This window comes from Myotis lucifugus, unplaced genomic scaffold (assembly GCF_000147115.1).
Source record: "Myotis lucifugus unplaced genomic scaffold, Myoluc2.0 scaffold_35, whole genome shotgun sequence".
Taxonomy (NCBI): Eukaryota; Metazoa; Chordata; class Mammalia; order Chiroptera; family Vespertilionidae; genus Myotis; species Myotis lucifugus.
Genome location: NW_005871083.1, coordinates 1,947,612 through 1,956,919, shown reverse-complemented (window position 1 = coordinate 1,956,919; position 9,308 = coordinate 1,947,612).

Below are 9,308 nucleotides of genomic sequence, written 5' to 3'. Positions count from 1 at the left end.
TCCAAGGAGATTAGTCAACACAGCTACTAAGAGTTACCAAATTCCTACTAAAATGCAGGCACTGTGCTACATGTTGTGGATACAGAGATAAACACAATATGCTCTGTGCCCTAAAAGAGCTTCAAGCTCAGTATGATGACATGCCCAGACTTTAATTCATATAACAGATGAGAAGGACATTTATTTCTTTGCTTTATTCATAATCAGCAGGTGCAGAGAGCCTACTGCCCACATAGACACGAAGAAGAAGAAATAGAAGTAAAATTAAGACATGGCCTTGGCTGCAAAAAGTTTACAATCCAGGTGAGGCAAACTAAGCTTTTACATAAATAATATCCAAAAATGTATATTTGAAAAGAAATACTCCCCAAACTTAAAGAAGTGGTTTTCTCAAATGAGAATGGGGTAAGCACTCCTCCATCTTACCAGGTTAATTTGTATACCATTATCTTTGACCCTTTATGTTTGAGGAAAGAGAAGTCCAATATAACTCTTATAAGTATCCACATAGCAAACATTTATAGCACACCTACTATATTCCATGTACTGTGACAGATGCTAAGGACTCAAAGATGAGTTAAATAATTGTAGCAAGGAGAAGAGACAGACATTTAACAAAACAGTTTTAAATGCCGTATGAACTGGTGTACATATGCCTGCAATTAGAGACAACCTGCAGAGGTAGACAAAAGCAGGCATGACCAAGGTTGATGAACTTCATCCTATACTCGACCTGGGGAGCCACTGATCCAACTGCACTGTCAATGAGGGACAAAATATCAAACAGACTAGAATAGACTACAATGAAATTACAGGGAACTCAGATATACACAAATATAAGAATACAGCATATACGAATACAAGATATATTAATATATCTATAATAATAAAAAGCATAATATGCAAATCGACCAAACAGCCGTCTGGACAACCTTCCGGACAACCTTCCGGGCGAAGCCAGGGCTGCAGCCAAGGGATCCAGGCAGCTGCCCCAGCTGCAAGGGAAGGATCGAGGTAGCCACTGCGGCTGCAAAAGACTACTCTTGCACAAATTTCCTCTATCGGGCCTCTAGTATTATATAAAAGAAAACTGATTTTAAGCCAGTTTAATCTGAGTTTAATCTCTTTTATAGAAATCCCATTGAAATAGAAAATGCAAATCCTGAAACTAAGAAAATACCCAAAAATAGCAGCATAACTTGCCATAAGTATAAGAAAGAATGAGTGAATTCCCTCCCTTTTTATTACAATGTGAGCTCAACCCAAGTTCTCAACTAAGCAGGAGAAAATAACCACAAATAGAATGTGTTTATATAAGAACTAGAGGCCCAGTGCACGAAATTCATGCACTTGGTGGGGGGGGGGGGGGGTCCCTCAGCCGGATTGCAAGAGGGCGCAGGCCAGGACAAGGGACCCCACCGGTGCATGATAGGGGCCGGGGAGGGATGCGGGAGGTTGGTCAGCCAGGGCTCTAGGGCATGTCTGGCCCATCTCGCTCAGTCCCCGACTGGCCGGACCCCAGCAGCAAGCTAACCTACCGGTCGGAGCATCTGCCCCCTGGTGGTCAGTGCACGTCACAGCAAGCGGTTGAGCAGCCTTAGCATATCATTAGCATATTACGCTTTGATTGGCTGAATGGCTGACCAGACGACCAGACACTTAGCATATCAGGCTTTTATTATATAGGATGACACTGTATTGTGATTAAAAGGCACATAAAATAGTTTAAAATTATTGAATATACCTTAGAACACATGTTGAATATTAACATTTCTAGTCCAAATTACAAACCAATAGAATATACAAAGGAAATATGACAGAAAACTGAAGAAATAGATAAGCAGGGGGGTTCTTAAATGCCCCACAATAAGGATATAATCTCTTATCAAATAAAGAGATTTATTTGTCAAAACTAATCAAATACTAGGCCATGAATTGCAAAAATTAAATGCAAAAAAATAATCACTTGTACGCACTAGTACTTTTCAAACAAAATGTAATAAAATTAGAAATAATAAAACTATGACAAAAAGCTATATGCTTGGAATATTAAATCTTTTCTTCTAAATAACAGGTGGGCATATATCTAAGATGTTAAAACAATGTTTCCAGTGAAAAATTAAATACCACATATCAAGATCTAATGGGTTACAACCAAAGCAATACGTGTGGGAAAGGTAATTGTACAAAGGGTATATAACAAGGTTCTAACTAAAAAGGAGAAGGTCTGATACACGTCATGCAATGACCTCATACTAATGGGAAACTGAATTTCTTCCCCCAAAATACAATTTATTTTTTCAAGAATTTGAAAGATGCCTGACTACAAAGAAGTTTCCCAATTTTTATGCTCTACTCATTAACAACTCCGATTTTCCTCTTACCTCCTCCTCCAGTTCTGGGCCTTCTTAAGGCTCAGTCTCTTCTTAAGACCAATCTGCGAACAAAAACTAACACAAAACAATTCCTTTCTTTTGCCCTCATAGCTCAGCTGGGAAAACTATATAAAACTAATATCAACGATTTTTAAAATTAAGAAAATGCAAAAATTCTTATGCCATGAATCCGTGTGTGTGTATACAGAAAAATATTTCCTCATCTAAGAATAAGGAAAGCCAAAAGCGTCTGTCTGGTGAAAGGCTCAGCTGAAATGGCAACCAGCTCCCGCACCGTGTTTCTTAAGGAACATTCATCAAATGGGACAAACCTGCTCAGTAGCTTGCAGCGGTTCTCAACCTGTGGGTTGTGACCCCCAAAAGGGTCACCTAAGACCATCGAAAAACACATATATAATTACATATTGTTTTTGTGATTAATCACTATGCTTTAATTATGTTCAATTTGTAACAATGAAATTGGGGGTCACTACAACATGAGGAACTGTATTAAAGGGTCGCGGCATTAGGAAGGTTGAGAACCACTGGCTTAGAGAGAGAGGGCGCTCTGCACAGACACCAGGAGCTCAGGGCACAATATGCAGGAAGAGGCCGGCCGCCCAGGAAAGGAGGCAGACACGGCCATCCTCTCTCCCTCTCCCCCTGGTGTCCACCTGGGCTTTCCCCTGGGCCTCATCTTTCTCTCTGCAAACCACCTTCCTGTGATCCACCTGCAGAGCACTTGAACTTCCACATGACTGCAGCCACCTCATCTCTATTTCAAATTCCTGGCAGAGAGTCTGGCTGGCCCACCTCAGCTCAGGTATCCAGCACTTGGCTAATCAGCTGGCAGAGGTGGCAGGGAGGACGTGTCCTGCAGTATGTGGAAGAGCCCCTTCTAGCCTGTGAGTGGGGCAGGTGCTGTAAGAACGAGGAAATGAAAAGAAACTCTGGTACACCTTTCCCCTCTCCTTCCACCCTAGACACTGCGTTATAACCATTCTGTTTTTGAACTACACCCAGGAGGCCGAGTTCCTCTAAGGCGGAGGCCAAATCTTACTCCTCTGTTTCTCCAGCACCTTCCACAGCCTCTGGCACAGAGCAGGAGCTCAACACATGTTTACTGCATTAGACTTTACTACCCAGTCTCAGCTCAGCTGTTTTTCCATCTAGCTCTCCGTCTCCACACACCATCTTGTTCCCCAACTGCGGAGGGCACCACCAAACAAACTCCTTTGATCCTTTACAGAAAGAAAAACGTCATGTGCAAAATCCACCAGGGACCTCCTGCTGAGGTCCAGCAGGAGAGACGCACCCGCATCAGGGGTGAGTTGAGAACAGCAGTGTCAAGGGGCTTGAACCCCAGCTGGCCCTGCTTCTCAACTCTACCTATTCGCATTATAGCTCCACCATAGACAAATACCTTCAACATCTATTATCATTGTTGTATTTTTTTAAAATCACAGAGAATCAGAGGGCTGACAGCATTCTAGGTCTGGTCTTCAGTCCTGAGGTACAGAAAGGCAACTTGATCATTCCCCAGAGAATAGCTCAAGTTGGAAAGATCTGACTCACACCAACCAAATTCACAGAAGACCAATAAATTCAAACACCAATGTATTTATGAATAACAGACAATAGACGCCTAGACACACAGTCATTGATCTATAGGAAAGTCTATGTGGAATCAAACTACCGGAACAACAATGAAGAAAACTACATGTGGGATGCTGAGGACCCGCCCAAGTAAGCCAGGAGTCCCTGCCACCCTGTGTACACAGAATTCATCGAAAGATGAACAAAGTGATTCAATGACACGTGGCGAGGGTGCTGCTGAAGAAGGTGTAAGACTCTCCTGGGCGGAGAGGAGGCAAGGCCCGGCACTGTGAAAGGTCCAGCCTGCCAGGAAACGGTGACAAGTTCAATGTGCTTACAGCACAGGATGTGCACCTGGGACTAGCAAGGGGGGTGGGAGGGGGACCAGATGGTGAAATGCCTATGCCAAATGGAAGTGTTTGGCCTTGCTCTTTTGAGTAAGTCCCTTAGGCCAAAGGAAGGAGCTGCTTGGGTTTGCTGTGGAATTTACTGGCAGCAGTGGAGGTGGCTGTAGTCCTGTGGGCAGGAAGTGAGGAGTCCTGAACCCTGTCCATCCAAATGGGGATGAAGCAAGGCTGGATTGAGAGCACATGCCTTTGTGACTGATTCCTTGCTGCTCCTCAGACACACCATTTTCATACATTTGTTCACACCTTGATAGACCATAAATGGAAAATAACAGGAAATTATAAATTCCTTATATTCATTCCCTCACTCTTCTTCCCCACCCTAAAGTACATGATGGAAAATAATGTCTTTTTAATAAAAGGAAAAATCAGGACTTCCCCCAAAGCCACTGAATTCCAGGAAAGCTCATGGAAACAGTTTTAAAGGAGTATATTACACATTTAAGTCTAGAAGCCGATCAAGAAAGGTACAGCTGCATTTAACCTGCTTTGGGGCTTTGACTAGTTAATTTCTCTGTGGATAGGTATTTAGTCTAAAACTTTGAGAAATCTGTTACTTAGAAAGCAATACTAAATCACAGGAAAATTCTGGTCCCTTTACAGCCTACTTTAAAAGTTATTATAAAGCTTTGTTTTCTTATCTCTACAGAAAACTAAAACATCAAGTGAGAAACTATAAAATAATAAGGAAAATAGTGAGCAGGAAAACAGTAATTCAGAACGGTCCCAAAATAGGAAAAGAAGGGCAATTCTCTGTTAGCTGTCAGGCACTTTTTACTTGGATAAGGCGATATTCACCAGGGCTACTTCATCACACACTTAAGGGCCTCCAGGTAAACTATGGACTTTGGGTGATTATGTCAATTGTAGATGTTTATCTTTGGTAAAAAGGTGGCATTCTCGCCCTAGCCTGTTTGGCTCAATGGCTGGAGCATTGGCCCATGGACTGAAGGGTCCGGGGTTTGATTACAGTTGGGGGCATGTACCTCGGTTGTAGGCTCGACCCTGTCCAGGGGTGTGCCAGAGGCAACTGGTCGATGTGTGTCTCTCACATCGATGTTTCTCTGTCTCTCCCCTTACATTTTTGCAACTATAAACGTGTCATGGGAAAATTATGGCCAAAACTCCAAGGAGCAAAGTCACCTCCTCAAAGCACAACTGCCGTGGCCTGTAACATTAGCCTGACCTACAGTTTAGCTGACTCAACTCAGCAATGAAAGGGCAATCGAATCCACTACAGGCACACCTTGGAGATATTGTGGGTTCGGGTCCACCATAAGCCTGTATAAGAACCTTCAGAAATCAAGAATTCTGAGAAAAGTGACCTGGCTGAGACACAGACATCACCAGGCTATCCAAAGGAATGACACCTGGGGAGGATGGTAAAAGAACATAAGACAGATTGGCAAAAATGTTTCAAAGAAAATAAAGCAAGTATCATGGGAAGAAGACAAAGCAGCCCCAGCGAGGTGTTGTGGTCCTCTGAATAATGGCCCTCAAGATGCCCCCAGCCTAATGCTCAAACCTCATAAACAAGCCACCTTATGTAGCAAAGGGGACTCTGCAAGTGTGATTAAGTCAAGGATCTTGAGATGGGGAGATGATCCTGGATTATCCGTGTGGGTCTAATGTGATCACACTTATCCTTATTAAAAGAAGGAAGAATGGTTAGAGTCAGAGGAGATGTGACCAAAAGCAGAAGTCAGAGAGAGGCAGAGAGAGACTGATTTAAAGATGCTAGCTGCAGAATTTGAAGATGGGGAGAGGGGTCACAGGTCAAGGAACGCAGGCACCTCTAGAATCTGGCAAAGGCAAGGAAATGATTCTCCCCTGGAGCCTCCAAAGTGACCACCTTGACTTTAGCCACGTGAAAGTGATTTCAGACTTCTGACTCCAGAACTGTAAGAGAGCCAATCTGTGCTGTTCTAAGCCACTAAGTGTGTGGTTATCTGTTACAGTGCCATAAGATAGATGGATGGATGGATGGATGGATGGATGGATGGACGAAAAGACGGATGGACGGTCAGTCTAATTTTTAGGAGAGTAGAGACAAGCTGAAAATCCTGCAATACCCTTTAACACAAAACCTTCAAGGGTATTCAGGAACCAGAAAGTAGCCTCGGAGATTCCTAGGATGTTCAGTGACTGAGGTAGACCTGAGGTGGTCCTCGCCATGCTCGTCAGCAGCCGGTACTGTAAAACTTTCCAGTAAGGCTGCAGGGCTTGGACTTTATTTTCATTAACATTTTGTATAGGAATCTTACTTCCTTCACACAGAGTCTGAATCTGCCTTGCTCTCAGCACTCAAATCCTATCTGTCCTTCTAAGAACAGCTCAAGTCCCCTTCCTTCTCCCCAGTTCAATCCTAGCACTCACTGACGAGCACCGATGACCCGCCAGGCCCTGAGGGTAAACCGGAGGCCTTTCCTTCCTCGCTCACCGCAGGAACCCCACCTCTGATTTCTGTCTGCTCACCCACACGGCACTTACCCCACTGCTCTGCATTCTACTTAACTTGTCTCTATCTTGGTTCCCCAACTAGAGTACAGGACTTTTGAGAACAGGAAATGTTAACTAAAATTAACTTTTCTGTAATTTAGAAAAATTAAAAAATACACACAAAAGTTGTAGAACATATTATGCACAGTTCAAAGAACAATAAAACAAAACTCCCACATAAAACCCTACTTTACAAATAAAGCCAGTCTCAGAAGCCCCATCTGCTTCTGCCCTGATCATATATCCCCTCCCGCCATCCTGGGGGTGGGGGAGGGACCACTTGCCTAAATTCCGACATAATCATTGCCACGTTGTTGTTGTTGAATAGTTGTACTATTACCCCAGCATGGATTCGATTCTGAAATAATTGTATTCAGTTCTGCCTGGTTTTGAACTTTATATAAAGAAATCACACTGCATGTATTCTTTGGAGACTTGTTTCTTTCACTCAATATTGTTTTCAAGGTTGTTGGTTACCCTTTCACTGCCGCACACTATCTCACGGTACAAACACATAAACACATTCTATTCATATATCCATTCTATTGCTGTTGGGCATTTGGGTTGTTTTGCTGGTTTTTACTTTACAATTATAAGCAAAGTTGCCATAGACATGTTTATGCACATCTTCTGAGCACATGTGTAAGTTTCTCGAAGAGATAAGCCTAAGAGTCAAATTGCTAGGCCATAAGCCATCCAGTATTCAAGGAGACACTGCCCAAGTGGCTGAACGTTCTGCACACCCACCAACAGCAAGTTCACACCGCCTCTTCCTCAAAGGCTGCAGTGTCCAACAGTTCACCTCTTGCCCACAGGGAGTTGTGAAATGAGATCTCATATGGTTTTAATTTACATTTCCTGATTACTAACAAGGTTGACTGGCATTCTTCTAGTGTTTATGTGCTATTTTCTCATCTATGAAATGCCTATTCCTTGCTTTTGCCTTATTTCTATTATGTTGTCTTTTTGTTTCAGAATTATAAGAATTCTTTCTATATTCTAGTTACCAGTTCTCTGTATGTTTTGTCTCTTTGTAGTGCATGCAATAAACTGAATGTCTTAATTTTAATGTAGTCAAATGTATCAATCTTTTTTCTGTATGGTTTGTGCTTCTGTTTGACTCCAGAAATCCTGTTTTAGCCCCGGGTTATAAAGATATTTTCCTATATTATTTTCTAAATGTTTTCAGTTTTGTTCTTCCGATTTAAGTCTGTAATCCTACTGCAGCTTTGTGAAGGTGTGAAGCTGGGATCAGGCCCATCTTTAATATTCCTCCTCAGGACCTGGCATGGTGCTTATTATACAATATTTAATAAATACTGCCTTACATTAAAAGCTCAAATTTCATTCTTGAGGAGAAAAAAATCTTAAGAAGTTTCTCAAACTTTGTGTCAGCACTGTGACAAGTTATTGTTGGTGTATCATGACTTTTTGGAATTTCCTTGCCTTCCTTTGCCAATTTTTAGTAGACCACTAAACTGAATTAATGGGAAACTGAGTAGAAGCTGAGTTAAGTGCTCATTCATGACCCAATACTCCTCAGTTTCAGGTTTCCACTTGTGAAGTAGGAATTAAAATGATAGCATCTATTCCTAGGTGTGTACCGAAGATAACTAAAAACTTATGCTCACACAAACCTTGCAGAGCCATGTTCACAGCAGCACCATTCACTGTAACTAAAAAGTGAAAACAACCCAAATGTCCATCAACAGATGAATGGCTAAAGGAAATGTGGTCTTACACACAATGGATAAGAGAATGAAGGACTGACACGTGCTACAACCTGGACAAACCTTTCAAATATTATGCTGAGTGGAAGAAGCCAGACAGAAAAGGCCAAATACCATGATTCCATTTATATGAAATGTTCAGAACAGGCAAATCCACAGAGACAGAAAGCTTAGGGTTGCCAGGGGACAGTGAAATGGAAAATAGGGAGTGCCCACTAATGGGGTGCAATTTCTTTGAGGGATGGGAATGTTCTAGAATTAAGTAGTGGTGATGGTTGCACACTGAATATGCTTCTATGAAAAGTATACTTACTTCTAAATGGCTAAAATGGTAAATCTTACGCTATTAACTTTTATCTCAATTAAAAAACAATACCATGCCCCCCTAGACCATTATTGTAGAGATTAAAACCACAAACAACTGAAGACTCTGGATTTGAATCAGGGTTCCCAAGCTGGGTGTCTTGGGTGAAGGTGAAGTTACTTTACCTCTGAGCTTTCCTGACATCACCTATAAACATGGGATAATAGTTCCTGCCTAATATTATAAGGAGAATTAAATAAGGTCATACACATAAACCACTTAGAACAGTGACGGAGACACAAGCGATCAATAAGCTTTACCGATTAGCCACTATAATTAAGTGTTTAATGTTAGCTATTGGCTACTTGTAGTGCTCAGGGTTAAAACTGAGAGTGGG